Source organism: Pinus tabuliformis, chromosome 1_1 (genome assembly GCF_031772625.1).
Source record: "Pinus tabuliformis cultivar Carrire ecotype Pingquan chromosome 1_1, CPIR1, whole genome shotgun sequence".
NCBI lineage: Eukaryota > Viridiplantae > Streptophyta > Pinopsida > Pinales > Pinaceae > Pinus > Pinus tabuliformis.
Window position 1 is genome coordinate 837,368,744 of NC_142297.1, and position 11,446 is coordinate 837,380,189.

At 35.9% G+C, this 11,446-nt stretch overlaps 1 protein-coding gene across 1 annotated transcript in view; it reads left to right on the plus strand.

Annotated features, from left to right (window-relative positions):
- LOC149216744 (uncharacterized) overlaps positions 1-4,387 on the plus strand; it is a 105,465-nt gene extending 101,078 nt beyond the window's left edge. Inside the window, exon 9 of the mRNA XM_089392834.1 lies at positions 4,198-4,387. The gene's annotated coding sequence lies outside the window, so the exon portion shown is untranslated. The remainder of the gene's footprint in view (positions 1-4,197) is intronic.
- The last annotated feature ends 7,059 nt before the right edge of the window (positions 4,388-11,446 follow it).

An 11,446-nucleotide genomic window follows, 5' to 3' on the forward strand; every position in this document is an offset into this window, starting at 1 on the left:
GCTGGATAATCTGACCAGGAAGTTGCCAGAGCTATAACCATCAAGCTAGCTAGCATCCTTTATGGGTAATAAGATAGCTGCTTAGAAATCAGTGTGGATGTTGATAGGTTGTCGATTTGACTATGTCAGACTGTTACACCGGGTCTATCACCTGTTGAAGGCTTGCTCCTGTGCACTTATGGCACAGATTTTTTGATCTCCAATAAAAGTTGATTGAGTCATGGAATATGCTCTAAAGTCTCTAGTGCCACGAATTCAGGTTATTCCCATGAACACATCCATCAAAATTTGGGACTGAGATATTTGTGTATAGTTTGAAGGATTGCTGGGCAACAAAATTGCGAATGGTATGTCCTGCTACTAAGGCAATTGAGGGAGTTTCTGTTAGTCTGCTTTTGTGCAGTCATTGTGTGCTAAAACATGGACATCATGTCCTGGCACATCTTACTCCAGATCTAATTTATTGTTGCTTTTGTGGGAACTTAACCTGTTGTCGCTGTCCTTGCTACTGATTTCTCAGGGGCTGATTGACATTGGACTCCTGGGAGTCAGTGTCTGGGACCACTAGGAGCCATGAGCTCAGAGGGAAACCAAGATTTCACCCTTCAGAATTATCCACTTATGTAGGTTTAAAGCAATGTTTCTGCTGGGAAAATTCTGACAGATGCACAATCTGTGGGTTTTGACAATTTTCATTAAAAATTATAGTGCTGAAATTTCCACAGATTTTGACAGATTTTGAAGAAGAATGGCACTGGAAATAAGTGGAAATTTTGTTGCGTTTGCTTCTTTTCCATTCACCTGCTGAAATTAAATTGATTTTTTCGCAACAGAAATCTTGTGATTTTTGGCAGAATCAATGGAATGGTTCTCAGAGCCAAATTCTCAGCTGGAAATTTATGAAATCATAGTAATATAGCAGAAATGCTGCAGTTTCAGAAGCAGTGAAATTTAACATTTATGGAAAACTAATTGAACAATTTTGAGAGAGGCACATTGATTCCCTTTTAAGTAATGTGTTGTATTCACCCATTTGTGTATTGGTCTAAATCTTGATTGAGAATTTCGTATGAAATATTCCTCTCTGGTCTACCTTCAAGGTTTTAATAATTTCCTGGGTTTGTATCTGAAATTTCACTGATACATTTTGTCAACTAGTTCAACTGTACATTGCTGTAGGTGTTTTCTCATAATGACAGCCCCAATAAATACACACAGTGAACTAAATGCTTTCAAGTAAACTGCCCAAAGAGTTCAGGCTGATATATTTAATGCCAGAAATTCATATACATCTTGATATATGCAATTTTTATCATACAGTCCACACATTTCCACAAGAAAATAAGTTCTGGAAAGTACGCAACTTCTGGCATTTAATAGCAGCGAATTAGACAAGGAGAATAGGCTGATGGAACCTGGTTATTTAGCTCAGCTCTTCGATTCTTTCTTCACATAGACACAGACTTTGTACACCAGCAATATGGCCCAGATTTGATCCTGGAATTGGCACACAGTCCCAGAAAATGAAGTTACAGCAGCAATGTGAGCTCGCACAGGGGAGAGTCTGCCTTCTGGTGTCTCTTCAGTGCTCACGGTCATCACAAAAGTAAAGAATGGCAGGAGAGGGCACGATTTTCTGTTGCTGTCCCTTCAAACGCACCAGCAGCAAGAAGAATGGGCTCACAGCCTCCACCAGAGAAAGACAAATGTTTACCTTCAGTACCCAATGCGGCCTTCAGCTGAGAAAACCGTCTAGCAATCCATAATGACCACAAATAATCACTCCAAGATGAATTTTGTGCTTCTTGAGTCCAGGAAATTATTCTTTGGCACAGCCACGAAATTCTGGGCACAGTGGTAAAGAAACTCGACCTCTACACTTATGCTTAACTCGTCCCCTTCAAGGGTCCCAAGCTATGCTACAGCTGCCTCGCTTTCCTCACAATTTCAACCCTACACTTCCGCAACCTGAAAGAAAGATGTAGGAGATACCAAATGAGCCAATGAAATTAACTGCTAAAACATGGGTACCTCTTCATTTATTGCAAATCTCGTTCTCCATTGAAGCACACTTGTGAAATTTGGATGATTTCACTCTCAGGTCCAAACTAGGGTGTCTCATTGCAACACCAAAGTCTGCTATGGCAACTAGGGCTCCAAAGCCCTCAGCGTCCCCTTCCAACTGTCTCCAAGAGCTCTCTCTTCAAACTCACATAATGCACGAATGAATTAGAGTTTCCTCAATTCCCTTCTTTAATGAGTTTAGGATTGTCTTTTAATCTTCGTCTTCCCTTTTGTCTTTTCATCTTCACCTTCCCTTTTTTGTCTTTATTTTTTATTTATTAAATTCACTTTTATAAAGTCACTTTATGATACTCCACTTTATAAAATTAAAGTGACATCCAAATTGCCTAGCAAATATCATCCTTTCTCCTTCTTTTATAAAGTCTCCTTAGGCAAATTTAAGTCCCTCTATTAATTATCTCACTGCTTTAGCCTACGGGAACCACTTTAGGCTAGCAGACTCCGTCATAAGCTTCCTATGGGGACGGGGACATTACATCGTAAGAGTTCAAGGGGGATTCTGGGTGGGAGAATCTTCAAGAGCAAGAACATTTCTAGGGTCGATAACTCCGAAAGAGACCTACTTGTTAGGCTCATTTTGAAAAAAGTTGCGATGATTTTTTCCCAAAAAATTTTGATTTTGATTTTGATTTTTTAATTTCTATATATATATATTTTTAATTTTTTTTTTTGTATTTTTTTTAATTTTGCCGATTTTATCCCGATTTTTCTGATTTTTTTTTTTGGACCCTCGCCGATTTAATGCCGATCGCGATGTTTGCAACATTGGTGTACACAGATGGAAATGACAAATGAGACACACATATGAGAGAAATTGCTGATCTGTATGCACTGCACACCCTATATTTCATTAGGTATATACACGGGTACAAAATTTGTGGATGGAACATTTTACTTTACAATGTTGTAATTGAGGTAGGTTAGATATTAGATATACTGTATACAGAATATAGAAATTGATGGATACGAATACATATTGGACTAAGTCTCATCAAAATTTGATCACGGACCACTTCATTGAGGCAAGATCATTAATTGCTTTACTCGGTGGTTTTAGATTCGAGAGGTATTCATTGAAACTGCTTTTTGTTGAATGCTTGAAAAAGTAAAACGTAACATATATATGCATGGATTGGAGCATGTCAACTAGATGCGAAGGTTGCATAGATTTCTGTTAGGGTTTGTTGGATTAGAGGGAGATACATGGTTTGATAAATTTCTATGCCCATTGCAGTGAAAGGTAAAAACATTGAGATCTTAGTCCTTGATATCAAATGTGAAAGAACCATGATTGTAACGAAGATTAGAAAGGGAATCATAATAAAAAATTATTTCTTCACTTTGAAGTTCAAACCTTTTTGTCATGAAATTTAAAAGCTTGATATCCAAATTGGAGTGTGAAAATTTGAAATCAAAATTTCTAAATTGGTCATAGTGTAATCATCTGCCAATGATTACTGCAAGAATATAGAAATTGATGGATACGAATACATATTGGACTAAGTCTCATCAAAATTTGATCACGGACCACTTCATTGAGGCAAGATCATTAATTGCTTTACTCGGTGGTTTTAGATTTGAGAGGTATTCATTGAAACTGCTCTTTGTTGAATGCTTGAAAAAGAACGTAACATATATATGCATGGATTGGAGCATGTCAACTAGATGTAAAGGCTGCATAGATTTCTGTTAGGGTTTGTTGGATTAGAGGGAGACACATGGTTTGATAAATTTCTATGCCTATTGCAGTGAAAGGTAAAAACATTGAGATCTTAGTCCTTGATATCAAATGTGAAAGAACCATGGCTGTAACGAAGATTAGAAAGGGAATCATAATAAAAAAATATTTCTTCACTTTGAAGTTCAAACCTTTTTGTCATGAAATTTAAAAGCTTGATATCCAAATTGGAGTGTGCAAATTTGAAATCAAAATTTCTAAATTGGTCATAGTGTAATTATCTGCCAACTATTACTGCAAGAATCGGTTTGCAACTATAGGCTATCTTGTGAATTATTATTTGAGATATGTTTTCGAGTATGACTATTGTTAATGCATTGATCTTATATAAATCAGCTGCCATTAACCTTGCTAGTTTTCATTGCCTTTTGCAGATTCTCCATGCATCTCATTGAAACTTCAAGGTTATGTTTGTGAACAGAAACATGTAACACAGGATAATTTTTTTGAGGGGATGGTTGTAGCACTCTTGAGATTTTACATCTAAAGGCACGTCCTCTGAGATTTTTTGATCTGGATATTTCTTTGATTGTTATGCAAATATTTGATGTTATCCTGTTTCAATTCAGAGTGTGCAAAATGATAGCATGCATTTTGGTTTGTGATCTTACCTGTCAAGTTTGAATTCCTATTTATATTATAACATATCGATACAAAAAAGTTGCGGGGATGATATAAAACATATTAACTGGTAAATACATTGTTTATAAATGAAAATGGAGAGATACGATGACCCTTATAGTTAACTTACAACAGCATTTTGGGATTTAGCTAAGTTCTATAGGGGTTTTATCTTCGAACCAGCGCGTTACAAAAGAAAGATGACAATCATCTCTTTGACTAATAGGAACTTTGATAACCTTTTGTTTATGGAGTCATTCTGAATCATACATGTAAGATGACAATCATCTCTTTGACGAATATGCACTTCTATAACATTTTGTTCATAGAATCATATTGAATAATATGTCTAAGCTGATTAGTCATATGTATCATACATAGAATGCTGCAGCGTTTAATTAACTGTCATTTTGATTATTGCAATTATTTGGTCATCTTGAAAAAGATATTCTGTCAAGGACATGCACATTATCTTTCAGCAAAATGAAGAAACAACTTCCAAAATTGAACCCTGGTTTATGATGAACTTGAAGTGTGTTATGGTTTCTTAACAGAGATGAGACTTATATTTGTACAGTTTACAATAGTACTGTACTAAACTCCAAGTTCAATTAAATCCACATTTTCACTTACCTGTATGTAATACAAGTTGATGCCACTTTGAAGTTGTGATTTTTTACATGTGATGGAGAAGTGCTATGTTTTGTGGGGAAGTGTACTATGATGGCACATGCGTGTTAAAAAATGAAGATTAGTTTTTAATGGGGAACATGATCTGTTTGTTCGGAGCTATCTTAGTCACAGTACTCCCGGGTATCTCGTATTTTGGATCAATTTTGTCATAATTGGTCAAACTGTACCTTGTGGCAATATGACAATCTTAATTTATCAGTTTTCAATATGACAATCTTAAAATCATATGTTTGCCTACCAAGCATAAAGCGGTACTAACTGGTTCAAGGGAGTTGAATTGGGGACCAAATAGTTACTCCAGAGACAAATATGTTGCATGGCGCGCTGAAAAATTAGTCATAAGTTTGTGGCAAATATTGAGATTGGAACAAGATGGAAAGATAGTAGGTTGCATGTGTCAAACAGTGGTGCCCTTTATTGTTTTGAATGTTTAAGTTGATGACGTTGGAATAAAAGTACTATTTTTTCTGAGATTAAACAATTTTATTTCTTGGCACCATAGTCACAAACTAAAGCTTAAAAATATGTGTGAACCAAAGTAAGGTAAACCTATTAATAGTTAAAGTATGCAAAAATAAATACCTTGTACATATAAAAATTGGAAAAGTTAAAGTAATTTTATTAACATCATTAGAAAAAATCCAGAGCATAAAGAGCAAAAGATGATGTGGTTTCATAAAAATGCAAAAGATGAAGTGATTTCATAAAGAGCATCGTGAACAGAAGGCTAAGGTACACAAATGACAAAATACTTTTGGTATAAAAATTGCAAGGCTGAAGTAATTTCGTGAAGAGCATCGTGACAAATTTTTCTTCCGTCGTAGTTTTTCTTGGAATATGCTTTGAGGTCAATGAAAGGTATATAATACTGTTTGTTTTTTTATTTTATTTTATTTTATATGTAGTTTTTCTAACTTGAGGACTGTTTATATGTAAAAAATCATTCATCAAGGGTTGAAGTCATATAATTAGAGTAGCTAACAAATGTACCTCTATTCAATATCACATCTCTATCATGTTATACAATAATTTCCATTAGAGTCCTAACAACAGGGCATCCATTAAATTTACCGCATCATAGTTGTTAAAGCCTTATCACGATCAACAAGAAGTTAGTCAGTAGATCCTGAGTATCAATCTTACAATCATACTAACTCATCACAAGAACTTTCAACAATATCATTTATCGTATATCAAAGTTAATGTTTCTCGCTATGCTTCAAAATTTGGATATCTAAATATCAATGAGATTTAAACTATAAAGTACATCGGTATATCATATGTATTGGGAATCAAAATTACTCACATATGTATATGACTAGCATGCATTACTCAAGATAACCATATGAATCAAGACTTTTCTAAAAGTAATAATATTGTCATACCTCGGGGCTTGACTTTCCATCCCAATGTTGCAGCTAAATTGTATATATACCTCGTAATATGTATCACATATACTTTTTCATCTCACATATGATAAGAATACTTTTCACTTTCTTCCATGCAACATGTTCCTTTTCATGTTATAACTTCCCGTTCTTTCTCCAACTTCTCTCTTTCTGCACTAGCACTGTTTTCCTACATATTTTAGAATCCAGCTGATCCTCAAGGAGGATTTGCTTATCACATCTTCATCGAGAAGTTAGAAGTATTATAATACTCAAATATTCATGCAAGAAGGATCAATACACTAAATCTAAACAAGAGCAAAGTCATAAAGAAATAAGTTTAGAAGGTACTTATCTTTAACAAGAGGTGATCAACTCCCTCTTGAATTAGCCTTCAAGAGTCATTATTGTCCATCATTCACATGTCAATAATGTCTTCATTAGCCACCATGCCCAACTGAGACTAACCCATTTAAGGTTACACTGAATTTGTTAAAGGTGCTGAAATATCTTCTTGCTAATCATGCTAGGGTTTTAAGTCTTGTAGAACTCAATACTTTATCATAGCCAGGTTCTTCTTCGAAACACACTTCAGGGGTCTCTTCCAAACCCTAACTTCATGTTATTCACCAAACCTTAATAACTAGGTTTCCTAGGGTTTTCTTCAAACCCTAGCATTCTTTAAGGTCTCTGCTAACTTCGCTTGTTGCCATCAACAATGTCTTCATGGGGGGTGATGACTTTTCTTCAACCCAACTCTGAAACCATGTTAATTTTCTGAGGGCTAAATTGTTCTTTGATATAGATAATTTCATTACACATTAAATTCACCCCACAACATCATAACACCATCACATCATTAGAAATTATGTAGAAAGAACAATATCATCAACAATGCAACAAAATAATAAAAGGAACATCAGAAGAAAAGCATGCACAAATAGAGACACCAAGATTTGGTTAGAGACCAAGGAAAAACCCCACAAGGGGGAAAACCCATAATTCAATTCTTCTTCTTCTATTAGAGATTCATCAATTGTTCAATTGAGATACAAAGTACATCCATAGAAAGATATATCATTACATTAGGCCTCTTAGGGCCACTCCAAGTCAGTTCACAACTTCGATTGTGAACTGACTTCCAATATTGAAATGAGTCCAGGAAGGCTTCTTCCATATCACTATTGTAGAAGCTATCATGTAACCACTGAACTATACTTGGTCACCTTGGGCCATACCAACCAACTGATGTGCAAGCCACCTGGGCCACCTTGACCAATGTTGTTGGACCACCTTGACCAAAGTTGTTGGAGGACCTAGACCATCACGCCTATGGGCCTCATGGGCCATCTTGCTTGCAGGCCACCTAGTCCCTTCTACCCACAGGCCACATGGGGTATCCTACCTATGGGCCTCTTGAGCCATACTTCGTGCACGCCACCTAGGTTGTCCTGTCTGCGAGCCTCCTGAGCCATTGTGCCTGCCATCCACCTAGGCCATCTTTCTTGCAGGCCACCTGGGCCCTCCTTCCGATGGGCCACTTGGGTCATCTAGCCTACATCCGCCTGGGACATATTTCTTGTTGGCCACCTGGGCCCTCCTGCTTGCAGGCCACCTGGGCCATCCTTCCAGTGGGCCTCTTGGGCCATCCTGCCTGCAGGTCACCTGGGCCATCCTACCTGCGGGCCACTTGGGCCATCTTGCATATGGGCCACCTTGGCACTCCTACCTATGTGAATCCTAGTTTATATTACCATCAAATGAGCCATGAATAGATACCAAGTGAATCATATAGACTGTAGAGGATTATACCATACATATTGTGTATCATACAAATTGTTGAGGAACATATTATACAAACTGTGAATTGATGTTATACAAATATACCAATATCAATACTGCTCTTCCATAGTAATACAATACCACATATGTAATGCGAAATAAACATAACACAGAAAAATGTACTGATCAATTTTGTATCATACCATGAATACCAGAGATGTGATATAAGAGGGAGTGAGACCATAAGCAAAGAGAGTGAGACAATGTGTGATAGGTGCCATTATAGTGACCATACAGAGATCGTTTCCATAGATGTGAGTCCTATATCCATTATAATGAAACAAAGAGTGAGAGATTGTAGGAGAAAAATTCTTGTACATGAGCGAGATCATATGCCAAACAAAGAGTGAGAGTCATATGTACAAGAGTCTTGTAAATGAGTGAGAGACCTGTCTGAAAAATATCAGAACCTTCCATGTTGTCCGAAGTTGTAGAGGTATTCGATTCATAGTCTTCGTCTTAGATTATTCTTCCCAAATTAATGCCAATATATATAGATTTTTGACCATGCAGTAAGGTCATGTCTTAAGGTGAGCCGACTCAAAAAATTTAGGAGGGAAATCTTTCAATTTAAATTCAAATTTCATTTTAATGAAATCTTTTTCATTTGGTCAAAAGTTCCTTTTGACAAATGACCATATTAATAACATATTTATTTTGAAATTTATTTGACCAATGACAATATTCTTTTGAGGCACAAGGGTTTGCATTTAGGGGCTTATTGTTTCCTTTTGGGAAATTCATCCTGACACTTCCCACTTTCAACAGTAAAACTTCACTAGGGTTTCAGGTTCTTAAATAAAAAACATGGAGAAAAAGATTACATTAGTGCCCAAATTCGACTTGACTATTGATCTACATTGGAACTCGATCCATTATCCTATATAGACTCCTTAGAACTGTGCAAATTCCTTTAAATGACTCAACATAATCACTATATTAATTGTCTTTTATCAAACCCCACAGTTAGGGTTTTCATACGAAATCAATTCTGATTTTTGTTGCCAGCTTTCCACCATAATGAGGCTCTCACTTCAATACTTTCTCCCCTTTTAGATTCGACTGAGCCATACTTCCTTCAGAAGCTTGACAAAGTCAGTTAGGCTAAATTCCTTCGATGGTATTGCCCACAACCTTCGATGACTGTGAAATAATGGTTGTGAAATGGTGGCTTAAAAATACCACATGTAATATTTAAAAAAAAAAATAGGTGACTTTAATGGCTTCATACTTATCACTCTAGTGTTCAATTTTTTTATTGATGATTCTGTTAATACCATTCCACTTGATGGCTATTATGGCAGGGACATATAGTTGCATCTGATATGTTTCTCTCTACGTTGATCTTGTTCTTGGCAACAACCTCACACCACATGTTCTGAAAAACACTTTTTTGTTAAGCTTTTATACTAGTTGTTGTTTAGAGTTTATAAACAAATGTATTAACTATCAAAACAAATATCACAACATAATTCATATTAGTACGCATGATTTACGTTGTAAAGCCCTGACAACTCATCAAGGACACATCCAATAACAAGGAAATTAGGTTTTATTCTTCTTTAGGAGAATTATTACAGTCATGCTTACAATATAGCATCCTTATCTCTCAAAACATATATGAGGTATGCTCAGTTACAATAATTTTGGTGACTATAATTTCATTTGAAAAACTGAATAACGACAAAAGGTTTCACTTGAGTAAACATAAAATTTACATTTACTAATTGTTGTCATATATTAACAAAGTTGGATTTAAAATTGGGTGATTTGGAATTAGAAGCCCAATGACATTAAACCTTCTAATCACCATAGGCCAGCTCACCCCGCGATTCAAGTGACATAATTTAAAATATAGTTGATGTTGATTATTTTTTAATACATAATCATAACTTTCAGAACTAGGTAGGATGGACCGCCCTCCATCCAATCACTGACCATCTAAAAGTAGGATGGGAAGGCCTCAGAAGGAAGCTGTTAGGTCCCTATACTACTAAGTGTAACCCCTTATTTTTATTAGTGAAACCCCCTTATTATATTGTTGTGCCCATGTAGTCTCCATATTATTATTATTGTGCCCCATATAAGCCCACTATTGTTATTGTTGTGCCCTTACATTATTATTGTCATGTCGGCTCTGATTATATTATGACCTTTTAGACTCCTATATATAGAAAGGAGGTCTTTTCATTTGTATCATCCAATAATTGTTCATTTGTGTAATGTAAAGGAGGCTTCCCCGTCGAAGAGGCTTGTTTTTAAGTCGTTCATCTATCTTTTCTATCTTTCTGTGAGCTGGTTTCATAACATTTGGTATCAGAGGTTTGGATTCTAGGGTTTTGCTGCTCCAAATAGGCCATCGTGGCATTTTCGCTATAACATTTTCTATACGAAGTTTCAGAAGCTAAAACAAAAACCCATTTGATCAGAAATCATTCTGAACCTTGGGTCCGAAGTTTAGATCTTGTATCTCTATATTTTCGGAGATATGATCTGAGGAAGTTAGGGTTTTTGCAAGCTCCAAAATTCCATCTCAAACAGGTCATCGTGGTATTTTCGCTATAATTTTTTGTCTACGAAGATTGGGAGTCTGAAATTAAAACCCATTTGAGTCGAAATCATGATGAAGCTCGGGCCCAAATTTCAGATTTTGTTTCACTATATTTTATGAGATACAATCCAAGAAATTTAAGGTTTTTGTAAACTCCCGAATTACATTCCAAACAGGTGACCTTAGGAAAGTCGTAATAACTTTCTCTTCAAGCATCAGATTAAAATTTCATAAAAATTTACATAAACGTGAGTTTTCTGTGTATGTTTTTAAGGTCCAAAGGTCGAAACAGGCACACACAGCAGGTCATACAAGTTCGATCTACTGGACCAGTCTATAATCAGGTCATCGTAGGAGATTTGGCATAACTCTTTATTGAAGAATCCAATATTAACCAGAATGGTGGGGTTAGAAATATGACTTAGAGGGCTACCACAGGTCAAAATTTCATAACTTGAAGATCTGAAATTATAGAGTTACAGTCATTTAAATATCGAGCTCCTAAAAGCAAGAAAAATAATGACTCGA